Genomic DNA, 17,622 nt, shown 5'->3' with positions numbered 1-17,622 from the left:
TTAGCCTTCTTTTGTGAACTACTTTCTACAGGACACAATTTCAGGAGGGGGTTTGAAGATTTAATCATGGAAAACAACCAAACAGTTTGCACAAAGAAGTAGCAGCCACAGGTACATTAAATATGAGAAAAGGCTGAAAATACCAACCCAAATCAGCAGGGATCAAGTAATCCAGGAGATTCATTCCTAACACAGGTGACTGGGCTGACAAGGGAAAATGTTGTACGGGACCTTATACGTACAAACAAGGATCAGGAGATGTGCAGGTCAGTCTCCATTGCTGGAGATACTCAAATCTCCAGCTGGACACGAGATAAGTTGATCCTGTTTTGAGCAGAGGGTTGGAGTAGATGATCTCCAGAGGCCCTTTCTAACCCCAGTAATCTGTGATTCTGTCAGGTCATATGTAGACTTGCTGCACTTACCAAAATCCTCCTCTCTCTCCTGTTAGAAACTAGAGACAAATGCAACAATTCACTGACATAACAAAAGCATGGATACATTTTGCAGGGAAAGGGCATGGTTCAAATTCCTGCTTTTTCAGAACTTGTGCTCTAATCCAAGTGGTAAAGCTAAGAGACAGGATGCAAGAAATGCCAAACAACTGCTTGATAAATTGTGGTTTACCATGGGCAGTTAGCAGTAGGTGGAAATTCAGTGCATACTCTCTACTCAACAGCAACTTTTTGCACACTTCATGCATGCTATGCACAAGGTAACATATTCCATATTCCAGGAACTGTTATGAAGTAGTTGGGTACTGTAAATTTACACTCAGCTTTACTGATGGCCACCTTCCAGGTCAAACAAGCCCTTAGTTCTGTTGACAGTCACGTGCCAAGTTTGACAGGGTTTACTGAGACACCTAAAAGAAGTTTTGACACACCTTCTAGTCAAAGACGTGCTTTATCCAGCTTGGTTGCTGTCCTCATCCACAGTTCTGGGATGCACCAGTCCTGCAGCAGCCAATGGGGTTTGGGGACGTGCAAGAACCATGTCTCCAGTCCCTGTTCTGCTCACAAACTACCCCTTGAAGTAAGTTTCTTGTTTTTTCTTGTTTTTCCCCCTGTTCTGACCTGAGTCATTGTACAATGACCCCTCTTCTCAGCCTGCATGAGCACAGCCCTGACACAGCCTCCCACTCATGCCCCAAGGGAGCCCTGAAACCCGCCTCTGGCTGCAGCAGGGAGGTCAAGGAGGAGCAAGAGTTTCTACACCCTCAGCTGACACTGGCTTTCCAGACACCTGGCTGCCCAAAGCACACAAGTGCCTACAGTTTTCGCCCACATCTCTCCCCTCCAAAGCCAAAGGCATCCAAATTCATTAGTCTTGCATGCAACAGAACAGCGACACCACTACATGTGTTGGCCTGAACTCCTTCTAGCTCTCTCCTTAAAACAGCAGCATGTAGCTCCAGCTCAGAGACCTAAAGCAAAGATAATCCAGACTTCCCCCAAAGCTTGAGCTTGCCCATTGTCAGGCCCTGGCTGTCCTCAAGTGGTAGGAGCACCAAGACCCTGATGAATTTAACACTGGTTTACTTAAAAGTGCTGTGCCAAAGTAGTATGTGGAGGGCACTGAATAATTCCAGAAGTTCTTGAAAACAGTGTGAGTAACAATATATTTCAGGCATCCTAGGCAGAGCCATTTCTTTCTACTGAGGCATCTATAGCACTTTTAATCCATAATTTCCATTGTAGCCTGTTAAAATAATATGATTTATTATTCCTGTCACATGCCCTTTCTGAAGGTGCTAGGAGGCTGTGGAAGAGGGAAGAGAGAAAATTCGTTATCAGACACCACTTGCCAAGCATAGATTAAGCACTCAAGAGTTATATATTCATGTATAAATGACTCAAGGGAGTTTCATTTATTCCTTTTCTCCTGACTTTCGTTTTTTTCCTCATGTCCTTCAGCCCTTGTCTCCCTGTTGTTCTCAATCGCAACCCACCTGCAATGGGCAAGCTGGAGGCTGGTAATCTGGATTTTTCCCCTTTTATCATGAGATTTAATTTGGACTCCCTTTCCCAGACCTCAGAGCATGCCTGATTTCTGAGAGCAAAACAGAGACCAAAAGTAGAGTTAATCTTTAGCAATGTGATAATAATCACTCTCTCGCACAGAAAACTGGAGAAGGATTTCAAAAGAGCTGTTGTGCCAAGCACCTGATAGAAAAACCTGAAACTGAAGCCAACCCACACTTTCCTGCTCTTAGACACAGCTCGCTCATTTTCTCCCCAGTACTCCCTCTTCTCTACTTATTCTACCTGGAACTAAAATGTAAGTCACCCCTGAGCATACCCTCACAACAAAAAGTGCTGTAATTTGAGAGGCTACTATTTCCAGAACAAAACCACAAGCACTGCTGCATTAGGAAAAAATTATTCCCTGTGATGAGGGTGGTGAGGCATTGGCACAGGTTGTCCAGGGAAGCTGTGGCTGCCCCATCCCTGGCAGTGTTCAATGCCAGGTTGGATGGGGCTTTGAGCAACCTGGTCTAGTGGAAGGTGTCCCTGCCCATGGCAGGGGGTGTGGAATTTGATCATCTTTGAGGTCCCTTCCAACTCACACCATTCTGTGATTCTATGATTACAAGTGGGGTCACCTCATCTTGGAGAGATGGGATAGGAGAACAGGACACATGGAAACTTGATGGGTTGATGAAATCCAAGACACAGAGAATCAAGCAGGTGAGCCGAGCAGCTGGGAAGGAAGGGGAGGAGGGGACAGCAGGAGATGCAGAAAGGGCTAGCAGCTTGCACTCAATGCCAGAGTGCCAGCTGGCAGCTACATGTTGCTGGTTGTGTGTGGGTTGTGAATATAACAGAGGAGATGAGCCTTTAGGGGAGGAGCTGTCTGATAAATCATTAATGAATGAAAATATGAGGTAATCTGTCTGCCTAGAAGGCAGAATTGTCTAATGATGAGGATGATGGACTAGGAAGCTGTAGATGAGGTTCCTATCTCAGCCACAAGACTGCTGGCACACCAGCTCCTTTTGCTGTGCATAAGAAGATACACCCGCCTGCTTACATTGAAGGGCTGCTTTCTTAAAATCAACATGGAAACCCTATGATCTAGGTGAAAACAATAAGATTTACAGCACCCTTTGTGAAAACTGCACCTCTGGCTTCTCTTTTGTCATTGGCAGCACAAAGACAATATCCCTTCTCACAGACAGCTTTCACTAAAAAGATTTTTCTTCAAAGCCATAACAAAACCTAGTACAAGTTTTTTGTCAGCACCAGTGGCATTTCATTTTAAATCTATTAACTACATACACAGTACTAATTATCCATGGATATTTTTTTAGCAATCAGAATATTGGTTGGAAATGTAAGAGTATGTCTTTGTGTGGACATGAACACTCTGCTTTCTCTGTGCTCTCTGAAATGAAGAGGATAAAGCTCAAGAAACTATCTATCTTGAAAGGTGCATTTGTGTTGAAGGGCATAGCTGCAGGGGCACCAGACACAGGCAGTCGGAAAGCAATGAGGTTGTCAGGGGAAGGGGCAGGAGGTTAGCGTGGTTTCTTCTGCACAAAGACCTAGCAGGATGTGTCATGCAACACAAAATTAATACAGACCCGGCATGAAAAAGTAATTGCCAGTTTTGTACATTTCTCAGGCTTATTTGGAAAGATTGTGTGTTTTAATTTCTGTGAAATTATTAACTCTTGTCTTTTCTCTATCTTAAAATCCCTGAACATTCAGGGGTATTAATTTAAAACAACATTATTTTTAAATAAACACACTCAGGGGTATTATTTTAAAGCAAATACCTAAGAAAGACATGGCACATATCAACATGAATCCTTCTAATATCGGCACATTTGTGGGATAAGAGATACAAGTGCTTTACCATTCAATGTACTTATATTCCAGAACTCTGATTTTCCAGCACAAACAATGCATAGATTGCAACAGAAACCATAAATAGAAGGCACATATGGCCATGACAGAAATGAAGTATATAGAAACTTAACCAAGCACCTGAGCAGATCTGTGGCATTTAACTGAGTACCTACTTGTGGCACTGAAGTCCAGTTTAATTATCCTGCCAAATGCCCCTGAGCCACAAGGTAATTACAGTTTACCAAAGGACCTGCTCAGGCAATTTTACAAGGAAATTGCCGGTGCCTAATCTAATTGCTAAGAAGTAGCTAAAATTACATTAGCCCTGGAAAGACCAACAAAGAAGCAGGAAGCCTCAAAAGGTTCAAGAAGCTTCACAACGCTGTTCTTGTAAATCACAGCAGTGGCGATTTGTGGATGAGCTCCCTGAAGAGGCTCCCAGTCACAGATACTGTTTTCTACCCAGAACAAACATAACACAGATGAGATGACTTGTAGTACACGAAAGTATGATTTCTCACACACATAAGTCTTCCACTGGTTACTGAATACTTTTACATAATAAATGGTCTTTTAAATTATTCACTGATGATGTCATACAGATTTAAATAATCTGCAGTGTCAGTCTCTGCTATTTGCAAGCTGTATCTGACACTTTAAAGAGACTTTGCAAAAGATTTAACTGGGCTCCGTTGAAGAATCCTATTTTTCAAGCTTTTGTTTAATCATAAGATGAGCAACATCTATAAAATTTAACGAATGGATTGGGATGGCTTAGATGTTTCCAGACTCTTGCAGGAAAACAGCATGCAACCTGAGAAGGAATTACTTCTGTAAATTACACAAAGTTTAATTGGAGATTGCTGGTTATGTTAAGCTACAATCAAGTCTGTTAACACAAAGAATTTGGCATTACCTGCTGAATAACCAGATAAGTACCTTTGGTGAGTCTCGTGCTAGTTTATGTCTTGCAAACCGACCAAGATTTCCGGTGGCACCGTAACCAACAGCCTTTGTGTGAACTGTCATTATTTCATTGGTGAACTGCCTGCTATTTTGCTCATGTGTTCTGGGTTTAAAAAAAAGAAAAATAGAAAGAGGAAAAAAAAGCTCCCTTCACACTCCCCACTCCGCTGACATAGATGAGCCCAGGGCAGTTGACCTAGACTCAAACTGGCTAAACGCAAGAAAGGGCAAGTTGCGAGCAAACAAAGCAAGCTCCAAGGGGATTTCTCTTAGACTTTCACAGTTTTCCAGTGCTTCAACCACCCCTGACTTGCAAAGCATATTAAATTTGCTGCTGTCCCTGTCCAGTATCATTAGAGAACTGTCCATCAAAGAACAGATTTCTAGCAGAGCTGGTTATCAACCTGAGGAAACTATACAACCAGTTGCTAGCTGTGCCTAGGGTGTCTTCCTCCTCTACCATGGAACTTGAAAAGGGTTTGGTTCCCTTTCCTTCCCCCTTTTTTTCGGGTTTTTTTTTTTTTATTTCCTTGTTTTAAATAGTAAGGAAAGTTCTTGTCTGTGTGACAAGTAGAAGCATCTCCAACACGGAGGAGCCTACCGACAGACCATAAAGCTCCTGGAATTTATCCCTTAAGAGTGGGATATGACTTAAGAGGTCTAAAAGAAAAAGTAGCTTGCAAGGCATTGACTATATTCACGGATAGCTTAAAAAAGAGAAGAAATACTCTGGGGAAAAAAATACCATGAGAATTGTTGGTTACAGTGGAAGCGAGGCAGCAGCAAGAATTTGAGACAAAAATTCTCTACACAGCAGCACTCTTACAGCGCCTGCTGAAGCAGGATGATGGCCTAGACTGGTACTCTCATATTATTGAGGAAGAGTTTCCTTAGAGAAGAAGAGGTACTTAAAAGTCACAGCTTAGGAATTTTTTATTTCTTTTATCAGAAATACAACTACTGAAATATTTAATAGAGCAACAGAAACTTTAATGTAAAGCAACAGAAACACTTAATACAGCAATTAAAAGTCCCTGCAATACACATGACTTTCACCGATGTCTTAAATATATGCCTCAAAAGGAAAACGTATTTTTCTTTTGATTTCTGGAAACTTAAAGGTGCTGTAAAAGGGGTTTTGCAACGCCAGAGTAACAGGTCTGTGTTTCCCACAAAATTTAAAACTCAGGTCTCACATACATTCACCCAAATCACACATGAATAAAAACATGGGTAAAAGCAGATGTAAGTTTGGGGACCTAAACTGGATGGCAAAAGTAAAGTAACAAAATCATCTGATTGTGAGGTCTACCCAAAGCCCCCCAGCTGTTCACAGCGAGCAGTTCCAGTGCTTTGGTCTCTCTGCTTGGAAACAGCTCCTTTCTCAGAGCTCTGCCCAACACCCACCTTCTGAAACATCTTCGAGGTGGGCTGCTTTCTGCATACTATGCAAAACACAGTCCTTTTGCACACTACTGCAAGAGATATTAGATGGAGAGTGCTACATCTTTTACTGAGCATAAACCATGTGAAACCACTCAGGGCAAGACAGAAGCCACAGTTACGTGCAAGATTTGCCATTGTTGGTAATAGTCAATGGCATATTCCACACGCGTGACCAGACAAGTTTCTGCAAATAAGTGTTTCTAGATAACATCTACACCACATGCAGAGGATGACACACACGTGGAAGGCACATGCCACACTATCCCAGAAATGATGAATACTTCAGTATCAACATGCAAGAATTCTGTTTTACACTAGCAATGCAGCTTGCATCTTCAGCATGCTCTTACTTCCTTGGGGTGAGCAAAAGGTTGCTGCAAGCAGCCCTTCAATTCAACACAAACTTTCCTTCTGCTTTGTCAGCTTTGAATAATGCTCTCTCTCTCTCTTTCATCTGAAACATTTGGCTTATAAACGGCCTAATCCCCTAAAGAAAATGAAGATATATATACTGTCATTTACAACTGTGTATGCTAATCCCCCAGCAATGTTTAATGACATACAGGGAAGCTAGTGGTTAGACTCAAACTAAGCCTCCTTGTATAATTACAGTCAGTTAGAGGGCAAAACTCAAGAGCAAAACATTTTAAAAAGCAAGTGGAATGATCTTGGGCCCCTGCAAAGGCATTTGCCAGATACCAAAATGATCATAAAAGATACCTTAAAAACAGGAACTGTGGATGTTGCATTGTCTTCCCAGCCAAAAAATACGCCACTTCACTCACAAATTTGTTTCTCTGTGTTTTGACACATTTGGCATGATCACCATTAGTAGAAAACAATGAGAAGTCTACAGTGTCAGTCTCAGCTGTCAGTCTCTATGTTTTCTATATGTCTACAGATGTATTTGGAGATACCCTGCTCTATAGATAGAGCACAATTTCATGTAATGGATCTTCCATTAGCCTCTGTCTTAAAAGAATAAAGACATGTAGTGGCCTCAATATTCCTCATTAAAGGATGTAAATGGAAAGAAATGGGAGAAAAAGGGGATTATGTTTGATAATAAACAGCATGCCAAGAGAGACTAATGCCCTAATTTTGCAGAATTAACAGAGGCGGAAAGAATGGACAAAACCTCCTAAGTGTCACACACAATCAACAAATACCATAGCAAGATGAGGACTTTCCTAAACTGATGATACACTCCAGTTACTGCTAACTAAACTCAGCACCCATCACAGCAATAGGTGCTGGTGCATTGATGCAACTACTAGCTTTAAGCATAGTGTACCATAATTATGTGTAAGGTCCCCCTGAAGAAAATACAAACTTTTAACTTTTGATAAGCAGCTAAAGAGGACAAGAAACGACCTGAAATCCTGTTTCCAAAGTGTGCAGTTGCAGTTTCTTTCCACATAGTCGTCTTTCTAACTAGCATCTTAACTGCATGAATGAGAAGGTTTGTTGACCAGGGAATAAAGTAGTTAACATTTCAGATCACATTTAGGATCCATGTATATTGTTCACTAAGAATTTTCTAAAGAATCTAAAAAGTCTCATGCTATTTCTATTTTTAGCCTTCTGCCTGTAAAGCTACTTGCTTCAGTTATCATGATTTTTGCGCAAAACAAAATATAAGCTAAGAAATGCAATTCGATAGAAAAAAAAGCAAAACTTATGTCAGTAAATCAATACAGTCTTAAAGGTTGTTACAGGACTAGATACCACCTTATAAGACTAGAAAAGCAAGATCCTCAGTACTCAGCACAGCATTCAAAATCCTAGCAGACTGAGCTAGTAGATTTTATATTTCTCACTACTGCTGTTGCATGACATGATCGAGGATGCACACCACCTTCAAAGCTTTTCAAGCTTTTGCCAGAGGGAAAATTTCAAAGCAGACTTCTCCCTGTCTCATAATACTATGGGCAGAAATGACATTTACACAGTTGAATCATTTATTATATTCTCTTCCCTAAAAACAATAGGAGCAATATGACTTGCTATTTTAGATATATTTCTCTAGGTGGGTGGAGAACAGGTATAAAGGTCACAAGGACAAAACATTACTTACTAGAAGGCTGTATAAACCTCTGTTAGCTTTGAGGTTTTCAGAGTGATACCTTCAGCATGAACACAAACTTCTCATGAATTTAAACTCACTTAAATATCGCCATCGGTGATTTCCCTGATAATATGTTTCGGGAACGGCTAACTCTTCCAGACCAGTGGAGGCTGTGTGGGACCCCCCGGAGCCCATGACTGCTGTTCACCATTGCTAGCAGGGCTCCTGCAGGACTTTGCAGAGTGCTCCCTGTCAGAGCTTTCCACCTCAGCTGATGGAGAGTAACACGTCAAGCAGCAATCTCCCTCACCACTGAGCACCAGCCCTCAAGATCCTCCCATCTTACTTTTCATTTTGAAATGGGTACTGTGCTACAGCACTGCAGGCATTCTCAAAACATGCACTAATGCATGATCTTCACACTAGTTTCTGTTCTTGGTTTTTCTGGATTGTGTCCCAGGCTTCCTTTTATCTTTGAGCTTAGCAAACTGATTCATATAAATAACTCGGTGTCCAAAAATGTTCAGCTTTGGTAATCTGCAGTGAAATCTCCCCTCTTCTTCATGCTCCTTTATATGCAGTTTCATTATGTTCGTGCCAGATGAGCATTTAAGCGAGAGGGAGACGTAGTAAGAGATGAAGAACCAGAGCAGTGTGTTTATGCTATGAGGTGAAACAGACACTTGCGCCTAGAGATCCGTACCGAACTGTTTTTGAAGAGATAACTTGCCTACATGCAGGGTATTTAGTGCCCAACATGAAGTTTCACAAAAGGCAGAGAGAAATCTCCTAAACAAATCCCATAATAATTAAATCTTCTTGATACCACAACATCCTATATCACACACATATGCATTCTGTCCTCCATTTAGTTTCAGCAATCTCTGCTATACTTGGCTGATAAAATAATTTCCAAAATGATTGTAGCTCTAAAATCTATTAAATCCATGAAGTATTGATGAGGCAGAATTAATGTCGAGAGAATTACATTAACCCTCCCTCCCCCTGCATTTCATAAAAGAAATACTAGAAGTAAAGCAGTGCTGTGGTTGTACTACAAAAATACAACACACACACCTGAAACTCTGCATATAGATGTATCTATCACTACAACACATATTCATTTAATAAGTCTTATCCACAGAAATGGCCTTATCTGATGCCCAGAAATTATGCTCTCTATTCTTTGTAATCTCAGGTATGATCCTTGTCTTACACACGCATCGTACAAAACAGGCACCATGTAAGAGCCCTGCCTCTCTCTGCGGCGTCCCTCACTCCTTGTGCTGCAGGGCTCATTAGCTGCAGGTTGAGAGCATTACCTACTTAGACCCTGTTGCTGCCTGATTATAAACTTGGCACAAACAAACTCAAGTTTGGCAATGCTGTCCATACTGGATGTTTACCGGGAGGTGTTTCTTGTCCTTGCTTTGTTGCCATTTTGGATTTTTGGCATGATGTCAGTCAAAATTTTCCAACTTAATTCTGAAACAAGGTATGGGAAACTGGAGCAACGTGCTCATGTTAAAAGCTTCTGGCCACCCCTTGAACAGCACAAGAAGTTTTGTGCTGTGGTTGTGATTTGGACTATAAACTTGCAAGGTGTCAAGGAAAAATCTTTGTGTTTTGATCTCTGCAGAAAACTCCCAAACATGACTAAATTACTAACCTCGGAAAAAATAAATCTCTGTTTTCATGAGCTCACTAAGGAGGTGATGCTTCCTAGCAACTAAATTCCCTGGAGATCCCACCTACAACACCCTAGGATCCCACTACCAGCTGAATGGTACCTACCTGCTCCAAGCTGCATTTACATTTTAATACTAAATGATCAGAGCTGGACGTGAACTCAGGTGCAAGGCTGTTCCATATCTAAATCTGAACTACTCATGGGTTGGATGGCCCTGCAGTGTATCACATACATGTTTTTATTCAGTTCTCTAAAGGGGAGGAAGAGGAACAGAAGGTATGAGAACATGCCAGTGTGATGGAACTGGAGCTTTTGTGTCAACTGCACCAATGCACATGCAGAAAAGAGCAAAGCTGATGTAACACTCCCTAAACCAACACCCGTATTTTCAAATTTAATGCTTTTCGTTCAACAGTGCGCTTGGAGGGCGTCTTATCTAGATTTAAAACAAAACAAAATAAAACAAAACAACAAACTCAACTCATTCATCACTTGCAAAATCCTACCATGGATCATCAAGCTGCTGTAATGTCAGGATCCACTGCAAACGTCTTTGCCACTAAGCCAGCTAAGAAAGCTGGGAGGTACAGCTACATGTAGTGCTCTGCTTCATCTGCTGTCTTAACTGTCCTTCCCTATTTCTTCTCCCATGGCTATAGCAAGAGGGACATCAGATGGATGGTCACAGACCAGCTCTCTTTTGCTGAGCAATTCTAACAACTGGATCACCTCAACCTCATGGAAAAAAAAAAGAAAGAACAACAGCTGTATTAAATGGATTACCAGTGAGATGTAGGAAAGCACTTGGGAAAATGACAGACATGGCAGGGTGGTTGGAACTAGATGATGTTAAGGTCCTTTCCAACCCTAACTATTGTATGATTCTGTGATTCTATGATTCTATGAAGACACAAAGATCTACTCTGCAGGAGACTGGAACATAACCTCTTTGTGTAAGGTTATCTGATTGAATAAACTGAATGCAAGTATGACAATGCTTCACATCTCTTAAGAGAGCAGACTAAATCCAACCTAGTTGGGAGTGGAGACATGCAGTTCTGGGCAGGGAACAAGCCACATTCCTTAGGAGTCTTATGGACCAGATTTAACATTTACTACACCCAACAGCACCAACACAAACATCTTTCGCATAGACTAGACCAGAAGAAAAGAAACAGACTAAACCTGAAGGAATTACAAGCATAGCATAGCAAATCTTGGTAAATCCCATGATTACTTTAAAATGCTCAAGCATTTCCACATACTTTCCTTCCTAAGGATGCATGATAATCTTCAGACCATAGGAAGAGATAACAAAGATATGCAACAGAACATTATGAGGCACAACAGTGCCCAAATTAATGACTCTGGAAAACGAAAAGCTACTAGAAATAGGACCAAAAAGCACCAGGTCAGCCCTAATTGCAGAGAACAGCTAATGATTCCGGCAAAACTTTTTCTGTGTCTTACATGGCAGAATACAGGTAACAAAGTGAAAGTAACAACAGGTTATTTTTGCAATGAAAGCCCATATTCCAAGTTCTCTGCAGATAATATGTAGTTGTTCTATAATATTTTACGTCAGAAACTTGACAAGTGTGAAGGATCACCAAGAAAAATTCAGTAACATTTTTGGTAGACATCAAGGATGTAAATAATTGTATGATAGAAATCAGACAGCTAGGAATGGACAGGGCATCACAATCTTTCTAAATGCAAACATATTTAATGTGCATAAAGAGACCGAAAATAAATTTTACATAATATCTTAAAATCAAAGCAGGCATCACCTGCTTTTTACTTGTTTGTTTAAAATAAAGACAGGAGAAAAATCTGACTGTCCTTAATGGGAAAAAAAAAACCCCAACGCCCAAACCCTCAAATAAAATGCCAGATTCATGATTTAGCAGCTGAAATCCAAATCTTCCATGATATATCCGAGCAACTAGAAACCGCTGAACCCATTGTTTAAGATGTGCAGTTGCTTCTGATCTACAGAGGAGTGTGCAGATAGAAGCAGAGCATCTCAAATTTCAGCTGAAACATTGAAAGGCCCCATTTGGGGAGGTATCCCTGCCTAAATTCAGTTTGGAAAGAGCGGTGGACTTCCAGGCCTCAAGGTACACATTCAGCTTCAAGACTTGTGTTTGAAGCATTCACAGCTTTCCTGGAGAGAGAAAATATATGGGAAGAGGACAAGCACACAGTGGCACACCTGGCACAGAAAGATGCAGGCCAGGTTTACAGTACAGCAGACCCTCTCTCTATTCATTTCACAGTTTGATCCACCACTGATCTTGATGGCTGTGACCACCTACAGGGTCTATATGGACAGGGAAAGAACACCATACTGTACATCAAAAGCCATGCTTGGGAATAGAAAGAACTCCTATGAAAGGCAAGAGCTTTAAGCGCAGTCTGGACTGGCAAAAAGCAGTCTGATTAGGGAAAAAAATACAACACATCACACTAAGGTTTTCTGTCTTACGTCAGCCATGCTTTTTGGGACTCCTTGAGGTCGTGTAAGTATTTGATGTGGAAGGATGTCCGTTTCATGACAGCCTGCCAAACGCTATGCTCAATTCAAGACAGGTCAAACCTGTAGTGGCATGCAAATATCTGCTCTGACATCCACAAGGCTGCTTTACAGGAATCTCATTCAAAAGATGTCTCTTCTCACACTGCTCAGAAAGATATCATCAGCTTAGCTGAGGGAGTTTTAAATTCAGCCAAGATTCCCTTCCCAGCATTCAAGTATACTTCCCTAATCAGCTCCTAAATCCATTATGAATTTTTGATCTGGAGGCTGCATGACCTTTTCTAAGACTTTGATACAAGATGAATAAATAACTGCTGAGCCTCAGAGCTCAGCTGCTGTGTCAAGATGAATTCAAAATGTTCTCTTGATGTCCAGTCCTTGGAATCAGTGGGTTAGGGACAGAGACTGGACAAAACTGGTTCCTTGTCTTACATTTTTTGTATTTACTTTTAAACTGCCTGGGAATGTGGAATGCCATAGGCAAACCTACAGTGGGGTCAGAGATATTTCAGAGATCTTTACAGATGAGAAACTCAAGGTTCTTGATTATTCTATCATCTCAAACAGTTTGAACTGGGAAGAGGGGAAGGAACAGCTGTGCAAATAAGCAAAATTTGCAGTCTGTTTACGTATTATAATGCCTCCAGGAAAACAATATTGAATTCTGGGGCAAAATCCTGGAGCATGGAGTGGTACAAATGCAGCTTCAGACTGGCTTGAAAAATTTCCAGGATGTTCACAATTCAGCAGTGAGAAGTGTCTCTCTTTGGCTTATATATCTAGGCAAGTCAGGAAAACAGCTAGTTCTCACGAACATAGGTTTCTCAGCTAACCTCTTCCCAAGTTTTGAGATTCAACCAAGTGAAGCAGCCATGTTCTTCAATTCTGAACATGGGTTGAGAAACATCACCCAAGAACCTCTGTGAACAACATTATGGTTTTGGTTTGGGTTTTTTTCCCCCCACACTAACAAGTCTACTTCCTCTGTGTGACACCGCATTTCCTTGGATTCACAAGAAGTAGCTTCCCCAATTTTGGGGTCTTCTCTAAGACTCTTCTCACAGGCAGAGAAGATGCAAAGCCCACACTGGCTTATAATGAGCAACAAGAAGGAACAAGGAAGCACTTTTTCACTCTGAGGATGGTCAGACAAGGAAACAGGTGCCCAGAGAAGCCATAGAACTTCTAGCCAGTTGAATTTTGAAAATCAAAGCTCTTGATTTCTTCCTTGGTGCTACATGGCACCACTATTTCTGAATTATGACTCTACTCCTTAACCTGTGAGCACCATAATTTTGCCACACCCCACACACAGATCAGCTGATCTGTAAGGGTAACTTCTAGGAGCAAAGTATCATTACTACCACCAAAAAGAAAACTAGGTATAGATCCTACCCTGTTTTGCATTAACAGAAGTTAGCACAAAACCTCATGGACTAAGGAGCTCATGCTGTGGTCTGTGGCTTATTTTTGGCCCTGCAACTAAATTCTAGTTAAATAATTGCTGTTAATATTTCCCAGTATATGGATATAGGTGCAAGCTTGCAACATGCACAATGGTCAGAAAAGCCAAACTGAAGAGAGAAAATTGCTTAAAAGAATGAGCTGCAGTAGGGTTTACCATTGTACCATTGCCCAGGACTTGTCGTGCATTTGGTCAACTTCTTTGTAAAATTCGGATCTTGGCTATCATCTTACCTCTAAGAGTATACATTCTGCAGAAGGCTAAGTGATCTACATTTAAACATCTGCTAGCTAATCCAGCTCTTCGTGTATGATGTAACAACATCTGTTTTTTTAAATGGCAGAAAAGAACAAGTGTTCCCACAGAGCTCATCTTTGATTTTCAGTTTTCTACCCTGCAGGCTATCCAACTCTGAAGTCTTCTGCCAGTGGAGAATAAGCCAGTTTTCATCGGCAATCTGCACACACTGCCTGAAGAAATAATACCAGTCCAATATCCTGCTTGGCCAAGGGAAAGAAGTGAAACAATCTTCTGCTGGCTTTTTTTTCCCCAAGGGTGATTGTGATCGATTGGCATTAGCCAAAACTGTACGTATTGACAGTTTCCTAGCGGAAAAGCAAGATACGCCTACAAACTGCTCCAGATTTGCTGCTTTTTTGCAGGTTGGAAGAGTTTTCTCAGGGTTACTTTGCTCTAGTTTGGGCATGTCACTAATTAGCTAGCTTTCTTCTCTGCCTCCTTTTCCTCACAGCAGTGCAGCTCAGCAGCACAGACACATCACAGACAACGTGCCGCATTGCCGTAGCACTGTAGGACCCGAAGTCTGTAGGAAGCTGGTGCCTCTAGAAGTGTTGCATACTGAACAGCCAGAGAAGCAGCAAAGCTTGTCTTTGTGGGATGGAACAGGAAAACTGGTACAACACACAGGAACATTTAACTGCATTAACTGCTACTATCAGGCATAAGCAAATCATCATAGCTCCATGTGGCAAGTGTGCCAGTCTGACATTCTGAGAATGGGTGGAAAGATTTCAGAATGATTGGATACCCTCACCACTTTGGGTGGTATGTGGTCCTTCTACATTATTTTTGCTCCCAGTTTATTATACTACTAGCATGCATTTTTCTTCCCCTTTTTTTAAATTAGGCCTTTGCGTTCCTTCTCTAGGTTTTAGCGCAATCACTCTTCAGCAGATTATAACGGCTACAAACACAATAAGCAGATGCCACTGGAGCAAATGAAACTGCATTCCTCGCCCTGAGGCTTAGCATGCTGTTTTCTGTCAATGCTTCTCATGCTGTGAGTCTCCACAGCAGAGGAAGAAAAACACATCCGATCAACTATGTCTCTGTACTTCCCATCAGCTAAAAAAATTTAAACTGAAAAAAGCTAAAACAATGTTTCTGAAATTCTCACTGAAAACCAAAATTGATCAAGACGGCACCACTTACCAGAATTTTCCCCCCGAACAGAGCAAGTTTACATTCACCACATTTCCTCAAAAATGGCTCAAAAATGTGCCCTGTAAAATAAGAGAGAAAGGGAAGGAAAAATTAGTGACCGGAACACCACGAATTATGATAGTTCTTTCTCACTCTGCTGGCATTTATCGCTAAACTTCCACTGTTTAGAAATTTCTTCCACTAAATTTCTTCTGGTTTAGGAAAGGAGGTAATTGGATATGAACCTTCACAACTAGCTATTCAATTCCACCAGTATTATACAAAATATTAAAATAATTGCAGTTCTCCTTCAGACTGCTCAGACACATCACTGTCACTGACACGATCGCTATTCAGACTTCAGCGAGATGAGGTCAACAACATGAAACACGCAGCAGCACACAGCAAGTGTGCCAATTATATTAGATCCAGCCCTAAAAAAATTGCTCAACCCAATATCTCTTAGTGATTTTGCTTTAACAAACTGTTTTTGAAATATGATGCCTTTAAGGCTCTCACAGCCTCCTTGTATGAAAACTACACAAAGAAATAAAAAAGGGTTTGTGCCACACTACATTTTTAGACTATATTAATTACTTGGCATTCTCTAGAAGAACAAAGAGGGAGAAGAAGTAAGTCAACACAATATCCAGTTTGACACACACTAGGGCCAGTTTGAAGAAGACGGAGAGCAGAAGTGACAAATGCCACCATTTTGCCAAGCCTGAGTAAATTTCACATGACAGCTACTCCTTATTCTTCCTTGAGGCAAAATCTTTGAAAGAACAACTTATGGAGCGCAGACTAACAATGATGTTAAAACATTTAGTTTGTAAACTCCTAGAAGACAGAGGAGTTGTGATTCTGCTAGTGTTCAGGTTTGGGAGCATTAACTCTACACAAATTCTAGTGCCCAGGTGTCCACTGCAGTGCAACCAGGCTGATTTTGAACTGCTTTAAATTCCCACTCCCCCCAAAGTACATGGTTGAATTTTCCATGAGAGAGGTATCTGCGAATTACTGATGGATGAATAAATTTACAGCTATACATAGATGACTTCAAGCCCTGTATTGTTGATTGTGGAAACCTGCCTCAGCTGCAGAAGCCACAGATCTTTGCATTAGCACCTCTCCTGAAGGTTGCTGTAGACATCCTCAGGAAAGTAAGGAGGAATGGCTTCTTAGGTCAAATTGCTTTTACTGGTCATTGTTACATGAAAAGCAGCTAAGAAAATAAAATTTCTATTAGGGAATAACCAAATAAATCTTCTCTAAAACATGGCAACTGGATCTCACTGCTCTAAATCCTGATTAGCAAGCAGATGCCTGATCTCATAAGGCTTCGGCTTCATTTTGGGTGGAGGGTTCAGGGTGGGGAGAGAAGGAAAAAAAAAGAATCATTACAATTGTAATGTAAAGACTGTTGTGAAAGATTTTAGGAACATACATTTTTAATCACAAAACTACAACCAAAGTATCTTTTCTCTGCTTGCTTGCTTTGTTTAGTAGTTGAGAAAAAAAACCGGCCATATCAAGGAATAAAGACAGAAAACCCCAACACCCCTTCCTCTTACAAAATCTTTTGTACAGCTTGGCAGAATTTCTGAAAACATTGAAAATAGATGGGTCTTAACTGCTTTGCTCAAACTCAGGGAAGGTGGTTATTATTCCAGTGCCATCCATTTCCCTCCCTAGCTGCCAGGCATTTGGCCTGGAAAGAAAAACTCAAGTCAAGAAACTCTACTTCTGCCTCCGAACTAATTGGATAACATCTGCATGCAGAAAAGTTAGGAGCTTAAGAGACGAGCCAGATCTGAAACAATCCAATAGCACCTCGACTCTGGATTAGCTCATTATTTTCTTCTACACCAAGGGACTGATTTAATAATTTCCCCAGAGAAGTGATAAATAAGTGAAACTCTGTACTCCACACTGCCGGTCCCATGAATACTTGAAAGACAGGGGTTGGCACCACTGCCAAAAGGGGCTGAGCTCACCCTGGCACTGGTATGGAGCTTCTGGATGCAGCCCCAACAGCACTCCCTGTCTTCCTCACCCCAGCACAAATGCCTGTGCAGCAATTGGGACGAAAACAAACTGGTTTGTTTTTAAAAAAACAAAAAACCAACAGAAAAAACCACAAAAACCAAA

General features: G+C 41.2%; 1 protein-coding gene across 4 annotated transcripts in view; it reads right to left on the bottom strand.

Moving 5' to 3' along the window:
- The window catches only part of FYN (FYN proto-oncogene, Src family tyrosine kinase), a 141,660-nt gene that overhangs the window by 64,664 nt on the left and 59,374 nt on the right, over positions 1-17,622 (bottom strand). For all 4 annotated transcript variants that reach the window (XM_030489454.1, XM_030489457.1, XM_030489456.1 and 1 more), the window contains exon 2: positions 15,481-15,551. The gene's annotated coding sequence lies outside the window, so the exon portion shown is untranslated. The remainder of the gene's footprint in view (positions 1-15,480; positions 15,552-17,622) is intronic.

The sequence above is a fragment of the Strigops habroptila genome, chromosome 6, assembly GCF_004027225.2.
Source record: "Strigops habroptila isolate Jane chromosome 6, bStrHab1.2.pri, whole genome shotgun sequence".
NCBI classification, from domain to species: Eukaryota; Metazoa; Chordata; class Aves; order Psittaciformes; family Psittacidae; genus Strigops; species Strigops habroptila.
This window is presented reverse-complemented; position numbering and strand designations above follow the sequence as displayed.